General features: G+C 37.0%; 1 pseudogene; it reads right to left on the reverse strand.

Annotated features, from left to right (window-relative positions):
• Window positions 1-2,169: 2,169 nt before the first annotated feature.
• LOC136174079 (olfactory receptor 4P4-like) lies at window positions 2,170-3,098 on the reverse strand (annotated as a pseudogene).
• Window positions 3,099-14,141: the final 11,043 nt, after the last annotated feature.

Consider the following 14,141-nt stretch of genomic DNA (forward strand, 5'->3'; position numbering starts at 1 on the left):
TAAATATCGTTGTTGTTCAGTTTTTAAGTCATTTCTGAATTTTTTGGCAACCCCTTGGACTATAGTCTACCAGGTTCCTCTGTTCATGGGATTTCCCAGGCATGAGCACTGGAGTGGGTTCCCATCATCTTTTCCAGGGTATCTTCCTGACCCAGGGTTCAAGCCTGCATCTCCTGCCTAGTAGTCAGTTCTTTACCACTGAGCCACCTGGGAAGCCCAGAATATAGATATAGATAAATGCCAAAACAAAGAATACTACAACCATTATGGAGATCTACAGGCTGAGAAAAGTTTGTGTTCCCCTACAGAGGACTACTCTTGTGGCTCAGCTGGTAAAGAAGCCGCCTGCAATGTGGGAGACCCTGAGTTCAAGTCCTGGGTTGGGAAGGTTTCCTGGAGAAGGGAAAAGCTACCCACTCCAGTATTCTGGCCTGGAGAGTCCCATGGACCATGGGGTCACAAATAGTCAGAGACGACTGACCAATTTTCACTTCACTTCACAGACAACCATATTCTAAGGCTATATAAGAAATTTCTAGGACGAGAATCATGACAAGCTTCATTATCACTAGAACTAGTAATCACTAAGATATTACCAACATAAATAATTTTGCATATCAGTTCAAAAAGGCTTCATGTCACATATATAGTGAACTATCTGATCAGGAACACAGAATGTGAAAATGAGTACATTTGTTAAAAATAAAGCATTAGATGAAGATTAAAGCTGGAACTCCAAATTTTGTACTCTGAAACACATGGCTCTTTTAAAACATAGATCCCTTTTAACACCAATTGCCCCCTTTTTTATTTCTTTACATTGGCTCAAGTCTTGTCTTGTTAAAATAACTTTCTTTTTTTTTTCCTCTTAGGAAAGAAATATGAATTGTTCAATTCATGAGACCATTTAAGTGGAAAGGATTTATTTTTCTTCTTTAAATGATAAAATACAATTTGGAAATACAATTTGATATTTTCAAAACATTGTCATCAGATATTTAGACTTTGACCAATGTCTTCTGATGCATTTTTCAGAAGAGAATTTTTTAGATGCCAATTTTTTTAGAAACTTACCAAAATGGTAATTTTTCCAATTTTCTCTCCTATGAAAATCCTATTTAATTATATATCCCTCATGATTTTTTCTTTTTTATTCTTCTGTGCAAATTACATTTATAATGGTTGTTTTATATTTGCATAGTCAAAAGTGTTTATATATTTCAGTTATCCTAGTCATATAATCCTTTTTTCTTATATATAATATAATAATATATATAATATATAATGTGTTATATATATTGTATATATAATGCATTATATATTATATATAATGTAATATTTGACATATAATCTTTTCCCTTATAATGTTTGCTATGTTTTCTAAGACTGTTGTTATGTGGGTTTTTTTGCATCCTACTATAGATGAAACTCAGAGAAGGCAATGGCACCCCACTCCAGTACTCTTGCCTGGAAACTCCCATTGATGGAGAAGCCTGGCAGGCTGCAGTCCATGGGGTCGCGGAGAGTCGGACACGACTGAGCGACTCCACTTTCACTTTTCACTCTCATGCATTGGAGACGGAAATGGCAACCCACTCCAGTGCTCTTGCCTGGAGAATCCCAGGGACGGGGGAGTCTGGTGGGCTGCAGTCCATGGGGTCACACAGAGTCAGACACGACTGAAGTGACTTAGCAGCAGCGTAGATGGAACTAAACACAGTTCATCGAAAAACCCTCAGGTTTCTCTATGAAACATTTCCAAGTTTCTCCTCTTCATAGTAGTCACAAAGATAATTTGCAATTGCCACTCTTTTCCAAGATTAGTGTCACAGTGATTTCTTTTTAATTGCGATTTTTTTAATTGGAGGATAATTGCTTTACAACATTGCGTTGGCCTCTGCCACGCATGGACATGAATCAGCCACAGGTATATGCATGCCCCTTTCTTCCTGAAGCCCCCTCCCCGCTCCCATCGGTCCTGCCCTCTAGATTGTCACAGACCACTGGGTTGAGCTGTCTATGCTCGTTCCCACTTGAACTGAACTGAATGCCAGATGACATTTATTTCAATTCCTCAAAGAAAGTGTATATGTTTTCTTCTATTACCTCAAGGGGCACAGGTCCTGGAGATGAGACATGAATTCTAAGCCATAATGAGTATCACCCTATTTACTTCAAATCTGAACGCGTCACTTTAGACCATACCTTCCTCATGGCGATTTTCATCTCCACGTTTCTCAGGGTGTAGACGAGAGGGTTCAGCATGGGGCCAATCACAGTGTAAAACACCGAGATGCCCTTGTCCTTGTTCGCACTCCCTGCAGGCAGAACGTAAGTATAGACACAGGGCACGAAGAATAACACTACAACTGCTATGTGAGAACCACACGTTGAGAGAGCTTTTTTTCACCCTGCAGAAGAATGTGCTCTAAGGTTATATAGTATGACTATGTAAGAAGCTACTAGAACAAGAAATATGACAAGCACCAACATTCCTGAATTTGCAATCACTAAGATACTCACAACATGAATATCTTTGCACACCAGTTTCAAGAGAGGCTTCACATCACATAGGTAGTGATCTATCTGATTAGGACCGCAGAAAGGTAACTTGAGTACCATGAGAAGTAAAGCAAGAGAATGCCAAAAGCTGACAGCCCAGGCCAGGACGATCAGCATGTTGCACCTCTGTCTGTTCATGCTGGCCATGTAGTGCAGGGGCTTGACGATGGCGACGTAGCGGTCAAAAGCCATGGACACCAAGAGGAAGAGCTCCACACCTGCCAGCAAGTGGGCAGCGAAGAGCTGGGTCATACAGCTGTTATAGGAAATGTTTTTTCTTGCTGCAGCTAAGTCCCTGATTAGCCTGGGACCACCGTGGAGGTGTAGCTGACATCCATGAGGGAGAGGTGACAGAGAAAGTAGTACATGGGTTGCTGCTTTAGATGGCTGCAGATGATGGTGAGTAAGACGATGACATTCCCCATCAAGACAGCCAGGTAACAGAGCAGGAACAAGGAAAAGAACAGTAGATCCATTTTCTTATTTCCCCACAACCCTATGAAAACAAATTCTGTGACATTGTTTTGGTTTTCCATGAGGTTGAGTAGAGTTCAGGACACACAGCAGAAATTCAATTCATCTGAAGCAATAGAGAGCACAATACATCTTTAATTGCATATTTAAAGTTTTGGATTATTTTCTTGTACACTGAGCAAAGATGTAGGTCACAGAAAATTTACTATAAGCAATTTATCATTTGACATTAAGAGAAGCATATTTCAAACAATATTTAATAAAATATTAATTATGACTGGAATGTAACAACCCAACCAAGAGGTGGTATTCTGATACTCATTTTATATTTGTAAAATAAAAGCAAGAGATTTCAGTAATTTGCATCAAATCATTAAGAGATTAAGTTGCAATCAGACTGAGATGAACCTGACTCTCATACCAGAGTTCATGCTCTTGGGAGCTATGCAACAACATTCACCAACCACGGAAATTCCAGCTTTTATCCATCTCTGTAAAATATATAGTCATTCTCCACCCAAGCCTTTAGCCATCTATGTAATGGCCATTTATATGTTTAAGAAAATCTCTCCACTTCTCCACGTGCATGTATTTCACATACAAAGTCCCGATTTCAGATGAACATTCTAATACATTCAATGGAACTAAATATTATTTTTGAAATTTTTGAAAAATGCTTTTAATCATGGCAGAGCATACCTGTATTGGTAGAAAATAGTCTCATTGACTCTCCTTGGAGGCATGTGTGATAAAGATTCAGAACACAGAGAGGCTGGAAACAGAGAAGTTAAGCATACTGTGAACTATCTGAATATAGGAAGAAAGGCTATCGTTATGTAAAAATTCACTTTAACCTTAATTTCAATAAATATATGTTTCAGAGGCTTCTGTTGATACTCCTTAGAGCTAGTAGCTTTTGTTTATGTTTTGGGTTTTTTGTGTTTTTTTTTCAATTGGGTGAACTCAACACAAAGAATGACCTATTTAGTTAAACACTCTAGAACAGTGCCACATTTTTGGATGTAGTACATCAAGGAGAACAGGGTGAATATGTAGAAAAAATCACCTTTTACCCCAAACCAAATGTCCTCCACAGTAAAATCATTGTTTGCATCAAATACTGTTAACTGCAATGAGTTGTTGTTTGATGGCATCATTGAGGAACAATGTGGCATGCTAGATAGATCCATCATCTAATGATGCAGGCTCACATGTCCTGCTGGATTTTTGTTGAGCACTAACAGCTCATCCCCTCTGAGCCTTCTTCAACTGGTAAGTGAAATGAGTACTGCTGGATCTATTTGCCTTACAGCAAGAACAGAACGTGAAATTCATACAAAATATACCCAATACAGTGAGCTTGTGATTCTAACTTTTCAACTACAAAGGACAGGACTCCAACAAATATTCACAGGAAAACCAATGGGCTCTATAAGAAATTATACACCAACACCTACATCCGTTAATGGCTGAATCTTTAGATTCTATTCTGCCACAGGAAGATTTATTGAAGTGCTTTTATTAGATTTACAGAAGTTTAAGGAAGAAACACAGGTGTTGGTTTAAGTTTGCTCTGTGTAAAAATGGAGAGCTTAGCAAAGTACTTCTTTGTTTATGAATTGAGAAACCTAGTCTATGTTTATGTGGAAGACTCTGTCACATGATACAAACAAATTTAAAGACACTTTTTTATTAAAGTTATAATAGAAATTATAGAAAAACTAGAGAACCAAAACTGTAGAAAATGCAACTCTTGGTTTAGCATCTTTTTAAAATAGTAGTACAAGCCTCAGCAACCCTTAATATTTGAATCAGGGTTGCAGTACTTAATACAGACTCACAGAAAAAGATCCTTCAGCGCAGGCCTTATTCTTCTGGTCTTTCTTTAAACCAGAAACAAAAACAACTGTGTCTCGTCCCTTCGTTTGTCCTGCCCTGCTCTCGCTCCCTTTCTCTCCCTGCATCCAGCCCCCACACATACCACCATCACCCAGATACACATTTAGATACCAAGGGCTTTGAGAGTGAAGGAAGAATATTGAGTCCAACTTTTCACATACCTTTCAGTTAAGGTGTTTCTTCCAAAAACCCCTCCTTCAAGCTTTAAATTCTTAAAAAAAAACAGCAACAATAATTCAGTGAGGAATAGTTTGCAAAGATATATCAAACTACAGTTTGAGAGAGAAAAAAAGCACTTAAGCATATTAAGTAAAGGGATTTATAATTAAGGTCATGTGGGTGCATAGACAGTGTAAAATCCCAAGTGCAGTTGGATAAAATTTTTATCAAAATTGTAAATGTTTATCATATCAATAATAAAGTAAAAAATCATGATATTAGCATGTGTGATTGTCATTATTTTCTGTATTTAGAGGAAAGTGTTGAGATGAAAAGAGATCATTAAAGTGTCATTTTCTCAGTCGTGTCCCACTCTTTGCGAGCCCATGGGCTGTAGCCCTCCAGGCTCTCTTCTTGGAATTCTCCAAGAAGGAATACTGGAGTGGGTTGCCATGCCCTTCTCCAGGAGATCTTTCCAATCCAGGGATCAAACCAGTTCTCCTGTATTGCAGGCAAATTCTTTATCATCTGAACTGCTAGAGAAGCCCAAATATTGGGGCACTATATACTAATTAAATGATCTGGGCACAATACTAAAAAATTTTCATTTACTGACCATTTCATCTTTACCGCCACCTAGTAAGGTGTATAAAATTTCAACTACTATGATCAAAAATTATGTAAAATTTTTCTAAATCCCAATTATTTTTATATAAACTTAATGTACATACATGTAACTAATCATAACACTGATTTCTGCAAGATTTTACTTTTATTTCAAATATTAGGTGATCTTTCAGGCTGTTTGTTTTTATTTCTTTGAGACTGTGCTTTGAAACAGCAAATAGATATATACATCTGACCTTCTCAGGAACTGTCCGTCCAAAAGAACATTTTAGGAAAGCTTTGCTATATACAATTCGGATTAAAAGCACGCCAAAGGAAAACAGGAAAAAAACAAAAAAGTCCCACAGGCATTTTACAGCAGCCAGTGTGTGTAAGATCATAATTATAAGAACAAAGCTACTAATATTAATGAGATATATAAGACAGGTTTGAGATTTCTTTCTTTAATTTAATCTCTTGAGGATTATATAGGAATGATTCAATAACTTCATAGTGTTATAATACCAATGAAATGTTATGGATATTTTTCTATCTCTCATTTCTAAAATAATTTCCTCAAAAACTGAGTTTGCTGACATTTACCAAGGTATATATAATACATATTTAATATGTTTGAAATCTTTATTACTTAATTGTGTAAATATGGTAAGAGATAATCAGAACACTTATACTTCCCAGATACACTTCACACTATTATCACAATTTGGAAATTATTTCTCAGTGTTTCTTTCCTCCCACTCGAAATTCAGAAGCCGCGAACAGCAATTTGCGCCAACAGGTATCATGTAGTATGAGGTAGCGTTAGACAGCTGGGGAGAAAGTCACAGTCCTTCTTCTTTCTTTAGTTTTTGGGTTTTTTTGCGATCCTTTGCCCCTTTCCATCCCATTGACAAGAGAGAAAGAGGGGTGTCAGTGCAAACTAGGGAGTCAGTGGAGTAAATTGTAGTCCTTAGTTCCTATTTCTTATCAAGCAATTTTCATGAGTCATGCAAGATCCTTCTAAAGTTTTATTTTATAATACATTTTTCCTTGTTAAAAAGCTCATTTCCACACTATATACTCTCTGTAGGCTGATGTATGTAACTCTTACTAGCCGCAGTGCATCTCATATTAGTTGTACTCTCCTCACAGGCGTCAACATGTAGAAATAATCTCAGTATAATCACCTTCAATTGTGGCACTTGACTTTGTCTTCTCCTTGCTGCTTGATACTAGGAAGCAATAAAAGTCTTTAAATGCAAGTTTGATTAAATAATAAAGTCTTTCAAAGATCAATAAAACAGATAATATCTCAAAATAAGGAAAAGAGGGAGAGAAGAAAGAAGAGGAGAATGAGAGAAAAATAGAAACAAAATACTTAAACCAAGAATGAAATAATGTACAAAATTGCAGAATCTACATATATTAACAGGGTGGTAGAAAATATTTTTTAAAATGTTTTTTAAAAAATCATAGAATCTAACAGAAGATATAGAAAAGCAGAATTGTTCTATATCAGCTAAAGTAATGAAATTCATGGCTAAACTTCTTGCCAAATATAACTTCTGGCCCAATGAATTTAATAATAATTTATCATGATCTTGTGGAAATTATCCCAGGAATAAAAGACTCAAAATGCAACAGTGTAATTCACTATATTAGCACAATAAAGAGAATAATCACAAGGTCATTTCAATAAATGCATGAAGTTAATTATAATTTAAAATATTTCAAAAAAATAAAGCATTTCCCTTTATATATATATATATATATATATATATATATATATATATAATATTTTTAAAACATTTCAACAAATAAAAGGGAATTGCTTAATCTAATATAGCAACTGTATAAGACCTATAACTACCATCACTTATATTGGGGAATATTCTGTAAGTTTGTAACAATAAAAGACTGTCGACTCCTATTCCTGGATTAAATCCTAAATTCTATTACACTGCAATAAGGTAAGAAAAAGAAACATAAAACATATAGATTCAAAAGGTAGGAGTAAAATTGTAACAAATACACATATATGCAGATAGAATGGTTATATGGTAGAAAATGCTAAGTGTTCTGTAAAGAATCTAAGGTACTGCTAGTGGTAAAGAACCCACCTGCCAATCCAAGAGACAAAAGAGACAAGGGTTTGATCCCTGGGTCGGGAGGATCCTCTAGAGGAAGGCATGGGAACCCACTCCAACATTCTTGCCTGGGGAATCCCCATGGACAGAGGAGCCTGGCACACTACAGTCCATGGCGTTTCAAAGAGTCAGGCACAACTGAAGTGAGTTAGCGTGCATGCAATCAATTAGTTAGTTTAGCAAGTTCATAAGATTTAATTTCAATACAAAATTTAAATGCATTTCTGTAATAGCAACAGTTAAAAACTGAAATTAGGATCAGCATCTGTATAAGGTATTAATTAAAAATATGAAACTTGAGAGATAAACATACAATAATATATACTTGTAGAACACCTAACCTGCATATCAAAACCAGAAAGTATTTCTTAGAAAAATTCAGTACATAAACAAGTGAAGAGATATGCCTTATAGGTGAATTATAAGACTTACTCTATTTTTCCATTTTGCTTTTTTAAATTTCAATGCAGCTTCAATAAAATAAAACAGAATAATCAGAATAAATCAATAATCCCATTCTGAAGTTTCTATAGAAATTACAAGTTTAAAGACACCTAGAATACTTTCAAAAATCTTTTATGACCACAATAAAATCAACCACAGAAACAAGAAGACACAAATTATGTAGACCAAACAACATGGTACTGAAAAGCCAATGGGCTACTGATGAAATCAAAGAGGAAACTAAAAAATACCTTGAGATAAATGATAATGAAAGCACAACCATACAAAACCTATGGGATGCAGCAAAAGTGATTCTTAGAGGGAAATTCATAGCAATACAGATCTTCACAAAACAATAAATATCTCAAATAAACAGTCTAATCTACCACTTTAAAAGATTGGAAAAAGAAGAGCAAACAAAACCTAAAGTATGCAGAAGGAAGGAATAAAGATCACTTAGAAATTAACAAAGTAGAGATATAAAATAATAATTTTGAAAAGATCAACAAAATAGACAAACCTCCGGCCAAGCTCATGATGAAGAAGACAGACAGGATCCAAATAAGCAAAACAAGAAATGAGAAATGAGAAATAACAATCAATACCACTGTAATAAGAAAATGCATAAGTGAGTACTAACAATAATTATATGCCAACAAATTGGACAAAGTAGAGGAAATGGGCAAATTTATAGAAACATGTGACACACAAAAAAGAATCAAGGATAAATAGATAAATTGAACAGAATAGATAAATCACTAGAAGTGAAATAGAATCTATGAAAAAAATTAAAAAAAAAAAAAAAAACTCCCTGAAAAACAAACAAGCAAACAAACTCCAGAGCCAGATGGTTTCATTGGGGGATTCTACCAGACATAAAAGAACTGACACTAACCGTTCTCAAGCTTGACAAAAAGATTGAAGATGAGGGAACCCACCCAAAATCATTCTATGAAGCCATCATCCCCCCAAAATCAAAGTCAAAGATAGTACCAAAAAGAAATTATAGTCCAATATCTTTGATGAATACAGATGCAAAAGTCCTCAACAAAATATTAGCAAACCAACATCAACAGTATGCGTAAGGTCATCCACCACAACCAAGTTGGATTCATACAATAATCACAAGGATGGTTCAACATACATAAATAAATTCATGTGATATATCACATCAGAAAAAGAAAAGACAGAAAACACTCAATTCTTTCAATAGGTGAAAAGGTATTTGATAAAATTAAAGATTCATGCATTATACAAGCTCAAATTTGATATATAGAAAGCATCTCAGCATAATAAAAGCTATTTATGACAGTTCAGTTCAGTTCAGTCATTCAGTCGTGTCTGACTCTGCGACCTCATGGACTGCAGCAGGCCAGGACTCCCTGTCCATCACCAACTCCCGGAGTTTACTCAAACTCATGTCCATTGAGTCGGTGATACCATCCGACCATCTCATCCTTTGCCACCCCCCTCTCCTCCTGCCTTCAGTCTTTCCCAGCATCAGGGTCTTTTCTAGTGAATCAGTTCTTGGCATCAGGTGGCCAAAGTATTGGAGTTTCAGATTCAACATCATTCTTTCCAATGAATATTCAGGACTGATTTCCTTTAGGATGAACTGGTTGTATCTCCTTGCAGTTCAAGGGACTCTCAAGAGTCTTCTCTAGCCCCACAGATAAAATGCATCAATTCTTCTGCACTCAGCTTTCTTTATAGTCCAACTCTCACATCAATACATGACCACTGGAAAAACCATAGCTTTGACTAGACAGACATTTGTTGGCAAAGTAATGTCTCTGCTTTTTAATAAGCAGGTTGATAGGTTGATAGGTTTAATAACTAGGTTGATCATAACTTTTCTTCCAAGGAGCAAGCATCTTTTACTTTCAAGGCTGCAGTCATCATCTACGGTGATTTAGGAGCCCCCCAAAATTAATTCTGTCACTGTTTCTACTGTTTTCCCATCTGTTTGCTGTGAAGTCATGAGACCAGATGCCATGATCTTAGTTTTCTAAATGTTGAGATTTATGCCAACTCTTTCACTCTCCTCTTTCACTTTCATCAAGAGACTCTTTCGTTCTTCTTTGCTTCCTGCCATCAAGGTGGTGTCATCTGCATATTTGAGGTTATTGACATTTCTCCCGGCAACCTTGATTCCAGCCTGTGCTTCGTCCAGTCCAGCATTTCTCAAGATGTGCTCTACATATAAGTTAAATAAGCAGGGAGACAAGATACAGCCTTGAAGTACTCCTTTCCCGATTTGGAACCAGTCTGTTGTTCCATGTCCAGTTCTAACTGTGGCTTCTTGACCTGCATGTATATTTGTCAGGAGGCAGGTCAGGTGGCCTGTTATTCACATCTCTCGAAGAATTTTCCACAGTTTGTGGAAAAGATGGGCACAATAAAGGACAGAAATGGTATGGACCTAACAGAAGCAGAGATATTAAGAAGAGTTGGCAAGAATTCACAGAAGAACTAGACAAAAAATGATCTTTGTGACCCAAATAACCACAATGGTGTGATCACTCACCTAGATACTACATCCTGAAATGTGAAGTCAAGTGGGCCTTAGGAAACATCACTATGAACAAGGCTAGTGGAAGTGATGGAATTCTAGTTGAGCTACTTCAAATACTAAAAGATGCTGTGAAAGTGCTGCACTCAATATGCCAGCAAATTTGAAAAACTCAGCAGTGGCCACAGGACTAAAAAAGCTCAGTTTTCATTCCAATCCCAAAGAAAGGCAATGCAAAGAATGCTCAAACTACCGCACAATTGCACTCATCTCACACACTAGTAAAGTAACGCTCAAAATTCTCCAAGCCAGCCTTCAACAGTGTGTGAACCGTGAACTTCCAAATGTTCAAACTGAATTTAGAAAAGGCAGAGGAACCAGAGATCAAACTGCCAAGATCTTCTGGATCATTAAAAAAGCAAGAGAGTTCCAGAAAAGCATCTATTTCTGCTTAATTAATTAGGCCAAATTTTGACTGTATGAGTCACAACAAACCGTGGAAAATTCTTCAAGAGATTTAACACAGTAGCCCAAAGATATTACACAGTCTGACCTCAGGTGTGCAGTGGTAAAGAATCTGCCTTCCAATGCAGGAAAGCTGGCCACGGATTTTTACCTGGTGTGTGGCACAGGCCTTCAGTGGTAAAAAATCTCAGTCATTGTTAATTCTGATTGGATGGGGTTGTTGTAGTTTTGTATTGATTTTAATTTTCAATAGTGATCATAGTAAGTGGAGATCTGTGGGAGCTATTGTATTTCAAACATATTTTTTCTTATCTCCACTGAGGAGTAGCAGTCAATTTCCTCTTAGTAATCAGGATCAATAACCCAATCATCACCCTAACTTACTAATTTGCCTGTTGACTCAGAGGCAAGAGCAGCCCAATGTGGTCAGACAAAAGTCTTAGCTCTCAGTTCAAAAGAATCTCTTTGCATCTCCTTATAGAAACATTTCTCTCTTTGTAACTGAAGCCTCTAAGCAAGCAGAACATAAGTTAATGGGAACAGGAAGCACATATTTTTGTAATAATTTACTAAAGTTAGTAGTGTAGACCATTACTCACATTTTTAAACTTTGTGATGTGGGAAACAAATATTTTCATGTTTTTTGCCCATTCAAACAAGTGGTACATATATCTTTTCCTCAAATTTCCTTGTCACCAATCTTTTAACCATATCCTCCTCCCAAGTCCCTGGAGCATCCAGCCAATTCATTGGCCAAAACTATGAATTAGTATATATTGTACATTTGGACACTTCTCTAAAGTTAAATAATTGACCAGGTGCACCCTTTGAAATGTACCTATTGGGAGGATTTCCTTTTGCTACTACTGTTCAGGTAATTTTCAGGATGAGGTTGCATCTATCTGTGCAGCTTTCAGTTTTGGAGATCATTGCAGAACTATTCCTTTCCAAGTCCGAAGGCTTACCTTTCTCTGTTAATTGATCATAATATATAGGTGCAGGCAGGGAGAAGGAAGGAAAGGTAGTGGGAGCGGGGACCATGAGCATTTTTGCCACTTATCCCTGGAAATTTGCCTTCAGGGCTCACTTGGGCCAGATTATGCCTATATCACTTTATTTGATGATGGAGTATTTCTGTGCACGCCCAGCTTTATGGCTTAGGTGGGTTAGATAATACCAAGTGCGTGAAAGGAACTTTAGTTGCATAGTGACTTGGTGGCCCATGGTGAAGCATTTAGTTTCCATCAAGGCCCAGTGGCAGGCCAAGTTCTATTTCATAAAAGGAGAGTAGTCATCTTGCAAGGATGGCAAGACTTTTCTCCACAATCCTACATGTCTGCAGCGCAATTCACCTGTGGAGGCCCAGCAAGGTTTCCAACATTCTTACCTGTGACTGACACATCAGTCGCCATAGACCTACTGGATTATTAACATTTGTCCCGAGTCTCAGTTGCATGTCAGGCTGGACCTGTAGCAGAGCCTTTTCTATTTCTGGAACTCATTTAAAACTAGCAGCTTTTTGAGTAACTTTGCAATTGAGTCAGAGGAAGACACCCAAATTAATGATACATTGACTCTCAAATCCAATAAGCCCCAAGAGGCATTGTGCATTGTCTTTGGTTATAAGAGAGAACAGATGGAACAAGTTATCCTTCATCTTAAGAGGGATGGGTAGCATTATACGCCCCATATTGCTGGGTTCCTGGAAATTCCAATGAATTTGGGTCTCCTAATTTTAGTTGACAAGAAAATGTGTTACCAAAATATCTAAAGTAGTTGTTACTTCTGACACCGTAATAAAAAGGCACACTTCTAGCTAAATACCGGATACCAGCAGCTCTGACAATTTGCTCTTGTGATGAAATACTTCTGGCATAGAAGCTGGTTAACCACAGAATTATCCACTGTCACTCTCCAAGATCCATGTGTATCCTGCAACAGGTGAAAATAGGAGAGCTGTCCATGTATGTGGTGGTAACTCCCCCACACACACCCCCACATCTTTCAAGGTTTGGTGGTGGCAGTAATCTCTACAATCCCTCCAGGAATATGGTACAACTTTTAGTTTATTATTTTCCTAAGGACAGACAGTAGTAATGCCTTCCACTGGGGCTTTTCTGACATGATACCCCTTATTCCATGGGTCAGTGATCCAGTATAAGAACTCTGCCAGTTGCTAAGGATGTCTGTTCCAATTTTCCATTCTGGAATTGGAGAAATAGCCACAACATGGGTTCCATGATCACAGGACCCACTGTAAATAGATCTGAGCTAAATTTCCATTGATCACCAGACCTCTATTATTTCTAACACTGAATGAAGGACTACAGTTTCATTTTGGATCTCTTGGAATAAGTTTCATGTCAAAGTCAGTGTCCTGAAAGATCTGATTATTTACTTTTCCACAGTGCATAGTTAACCTGATAAAAAGTCAGAGGTCCCTTTGGGGAAATCTGAGGGAAAAATAAATTATAAATTTTTAAAAAAGTACCAGAGTCCTGCTTCAAGGGGACTGGATCTCCCCTTTATTCTTAGGATTCACAATATATATCCTGGATCAAGTCTGGGAATTCATTTTGATGATGTGAATTTCTATATTCATGATTTGAGTACAATTTTTTTTTAACTTTATTTAAAACTTTTCTTCTGACACAGGTCAACTGAGATTGAGTAAAATCCCTCTATTTTTACCCCAGGAACACCATGATCAGCTAGACAACACTTCCTGTGATGATTATTTAGATTGTCGTTTTGACTCTACTATCCATTTTGGTAACTAAGCCCACCTTGCTTTGGGATAAGTGCCATCACTTGACTACTGGCTGCACCCTAGGGTCAAATCACTCTTAACACATTTGGATTTCACAAACCAG

Source organism: Muntiacus reevesi, chromosome 9 (assembly GCF_963930625.1).
Source record: "Muntiacus reevesi chromosome 9, mMunRee1.1, whole genome shotgun sequence".
Lineage (NCBI taxonomy): Eukaryota > Metazoa > Chordata > Mammalia > Artiodactyla > Cervidae > Muntiacus > Muntiacus reevesi.